This window comes from Delphinapterus leucas, chromosome 12 (genome assembly GCF_059928025.1).
Source record: "Delphinapterus leucas isolate spDelLeu-1000000601 "Yukka" chromosome 12, BTC_Dleu_Yukka2, whole genome shotgun sequence".
Classification (NCBI taxonomy): Eukaryota; Metazoa; Chordata; class Mammalia; order Artiodactyla; family Monodontidae; genus Delphinapterus; species Delphinapterus leucas.
Window position 1 is genome coordinate 38,974,930 of NC_143140.1, and position 4,567 is coordinate 38,979,496.

Below are 4,567 nucleotides of genomic sequence, written 5' to 3' on the forward strand. Positions count from 1 at the left end.
TGAGGCAATTCCTTCCATACAGATTTCCTTTAATTCAAAAAATATTTATTGGGGCTTTCTTTGCACCAAGAATTCATGCAACGTAAGATTCCAGGGTGAGTATGATTGCTCCCTGTCCATATGATGTGACAGATTACTCAAATTATTGAACAGTATACTATGATAGTGTGCACATGTTCTCCACCTGATTGTAGTACACGCTTCGAGCATAGCTAATACTTACTCAGTACACACCAGTCCTGGTTGTTTACAGCTGGCACCTGTTCTTACTGGCCTGCGTGTCTAGTCATATTAGCTAGCACCCCGACAATACTTAGGTTGTTAAGTATACCTTTTCTGTCTGCTATAAAGTGTATGGGGGACACCAACTATGATTGTTTAGGAATGCAGTGAGATAAGACTTCCTAAGATGATTCCTGGTCTGTCTTGAAGGATGAGGAAGAGTTAGATCAGGAAAGGACACTGTGGGAGGGAAAAGTGTTGTAGAGAGTCAGGGAACCATGCACAAAGAAGAATTATGGCACAGGAAAAAATGCCCACCAACCAACCTAAAAATAAACAAGTGAACAGATGAAACCGATGGAACTGGAAAATTATTTGCTTGGCCAACCATCTTGATAAAAGACATTTTAAAAATGCCATCTGGGCTTCCCCGGTGGCGCTGTGGTTGAGAGTCCGCCTGCTGATGCAGGGGACACGGGTTCGTGCCCCGGTCCGGAACATCCCACATGCCGTGGAGCGGCTGGGCCTGTGAGCCATGGCTGCTGGGCCTGCGCGTCTGGAGCCTGTGCTCCGCAGCGGGAGAGACCACAACAGTGAGAGGCCCGCGTACCGCAAAAAAAAAAAAAAAAAAAAATCCCAGTGAGATATTTTGTCATACCTGTTTGGGTGGCCACTATGAAAAAAATAGAAAATAAAAATTGTTGTCAAAATATGGAGGAAAGGGAATCATTTCGCACTGTTGGTAGGAATGTAAATTAGTGCAGCCACTATGGAAAACAGAGTGGAGTTTCTTCCAAAAAAAATTAAAAGTAGAACTACCAAATAATGCAATAGTCCCACTCCTGGGTATACAACTAAAGGAAATGAAGTCAGTATCTTGAGATATATGTACTCCCATGTTCATTGTAGCATTATTTACAATTGCCAAGACATGGAAGTAAGCTAAGTGTCCACTGATGGATGAATGGATAAAGAAAATGTGATACACACACACACACACACACACACACACACACACACACACACAGAGGAATAATATTGAGCCCTAAAAAGAAGGAAATCTTGCCTCTTGTGACAACATGGATGGACCTCGAGGGCACTATGCTAAGTGAAATAAGTCAGAGAAAGACAAATACTGTATGTTCTCACTTATACATAGCATCTAAAAATGCTGATCTTATAGAAACAGAGTAAAATGGTGGTTACCAGAGGCTTGGGAGTGGGGGGAGAAATGGGGAGATGTTGGTCAAAGGGTATAAATTTCTAGCCATAAGATGAATAAGTTTTGGGGATCTAATGTACAGCATGGTGACTTTAACAGTATTGTATCATATACTTGAAAGTTGTTAAGAGAGTAGATCTAAAATATTATTACCATAAAAAATGGTAATTATGTAGGTGGTTGGAGGTGTTAACTAACCTTATCGTGGTAATTGTTTTGCAATATGTACATGTATCAAATCATCATGTTGTATACCTTAAATATGTTATATATCAATAATATCTCAGTAAAGCTGGAAGAAAAGAAATGTGGTATATACATACAATGTAATATTAGTCAACCATAAAAGTGAAGGAAATCCTGTCATATGCTACAATATGGATTAACCTCCAGGACGTTATGCTAAGTGAAATGAGCCAGTCACAGAAGGATAAACACTGCACGATTACACACATATGAAATATCCAGTGTAGTCAAACTTATCGAGAGTAGAAGGTGGTGGCCAAGGGTAGGGGTATGGGGAAATAGGGAGCTGCTGTTCAATGTTTAAAACTTTAAAACTAAAGTTTTAGTCATGCAAGATGAAAAAGTTCTAGAGATCTGCTGTACAGCATTGTCCTTATTCAATATTTAACACGGTACCGTTCACTCCAAAATTTGTTAAGAGGATCGATGTCATGTTATGTGTGTGTGTGTTTTTATCAGAATAAAAAAATGTACGTGAGGACAAAATGAGTGCTTGAAAAATGTGACAGAGTGAATGTTTCATGTTCTAGATGGAATATTCCAGTCAGTAGCCTGTTGGTAAAATATGTTCACACACAAAAAAGTAATGTCAAAACTGAAAACAAAAAAGGGAGATATAATTAAGATAGCAAAAAAGCAAGGCTCACAGGATATTTCTAAGACATATAACCAGCAAAAGGCTCTTGTTCAGAATATATAAAATATGTATACAAATCAATCAGAAAAATGTAGACAATTCAACAGAAAAATGGCCAAAGATTTCAATAGGCATTTATAGGTATCCGACAGTGAATAAACATTTTCTAAGGTACTCAATACTCATTGATGATAAGGAAAAGGCAAATTGAAAAACACAATATACCCTCAGATTGGTAAAAAAAAAAAAAAAAAAAAGTCAAGTTTGAGAGTTCCAAGTGTTGGCAAGGATATGGAGCTGCAGAAACTCCTACCGCTGGCGGGGGTATGAATTGTTATACCACTGTGGAAAACAGGGAAGCATTATTGATTAAAGTTGAATAATTACATATTATCCTATGACCCAGAATCTTCCCCCTAGGTGGGACATAACTAGAGATACACATGTTTATATGGACCAGGATAAGTGCTCCACAATGTCCACAGAAATATTTATTTTAAGTGTCTTAAATGGGCTTCCCTGGTGGCGCAATGGTTGAGAGTCTGCCTGCTGATGCAGGGGATACGGGTTCGTGCCCCGGTCTGGGAGGATCCCACATGCCGTGGGGAGGCTGGGCCCGTGAGCCATGGCCGCTGAGCCTGCGGGTCCAGAGCCTGTGTGTCCGGAGCCTGCGCTCCGCAACGGGAGACGCCACGACAGTGAGAGGCCCGCGTACTGCAAAAAAAAATTTAAAAAATGTCTTAAACTGAAAATAATAAAAATGCCCATTAACAATGGGATGGATAATTAGACTGTAATATATTGATACAATGAAATACTGCACAGCACTAGAAGGGAACAGACAATAAAGACACACAGTAACATGGATGAATCTAATAACTTAAGGTTGGGCAAAAAGCAAAAGTTCATGACGTATGATTCCATTTAGAAAGAATTTTAAAACACAGGCAAAACTAATCTATGTTATTAGGGATACATATAATAATGATAAAAATATAAAGAAAAACAAAGAATTGATAACTGGAAATGTCAGACTGATGGTCACCTCTAAACAGAGGGTTCTGTGGATGGCTCTGCAGGTTATATTAATAGAAAAATAGTTTTTAAAAAGCAGTCTAGGGCTTCCCTGGTGGCACAGTGGTTGGGAGTCCGCCTGCCGTTGCAGGGGACGTGGGTTCGTGCCCCGGTCCAGGAGGATCCCACATGCGGCGGAGCGGCTAGGCCCGTGAGCCATGGCCGCTGAGCCTACGCGTCCAGAACCTGTGCTCCGCAACGGGAGAAGCCACAACACCGAGAGGCCTGCGTACCGCAAAAAAAAAAAAAAAAAAAAAAAAAAGCAGTCTAATACAATTTTATGAATGGTGTGTGTGAGACTAATTATGATGAGCTCAGGTGTGTGTACTGTAAAGCAGGACATTGCTACTTGAATAAGCAAAATTGCACCTAAATGACAATCCACACAATGAATAGCTAGTGGCCATAAAACATCTTCCCTAATCTTAAAAATAAATAAATAAATAGTCTAACATCTGACCATGTGGTTTCAAGGCAATAATCTAAATTTCTGCTCTTTTTTATTAATACTTATCTTCCTCTTAATTTTCTGTTCTCTTTTACTTTTCTATTCAGTTACTTCAAACCTTAAAAATCAGCTAATATAAATGTTAACTTTGTGTTTTTGTTATGCTGAAATTTGATGCCAGAATGTATGTAAAAAATTAGCAAGAGAGTTATTTTCAGGCAAAACAGCTGTACGTGACTGACGGGTTGAACTCACTGAAGAATTTCATACAGAAAAACAATTACAGTCAGTGACCTCATGTTGTTTTTTTTTTTATTTTTGAATTTTATTTTATTTAGTTTTTTATACAGCAGGTTCTTATTAGTTATCCATTTAATACATATTAGTGTATATATGTCAATCCCAGTCTCCCAATTCATCCCACCTCATGTTGTTTTATAAAAAACAAACGCGGCTATTTGAAAAAGTCAAGATGATTAGTTTATTTCAGTCTTCATTCTGTTATTTAGATCATGAAAAACCATGATGTTTAAGACTAATTTTGGGGGATACACAAAATCTAGTGTTCAAGATAAGAGGTGAAAATTTAACTTTTATGACAACTGTTTTTTAGCATTTCCACAATTTTCAAAAAGAAAATATGGATTATATATTCAAATTAACAGGTTTGGCGAACATATGCACTTTTGGAAATGATGATTTAAGTTTAAGATATAGG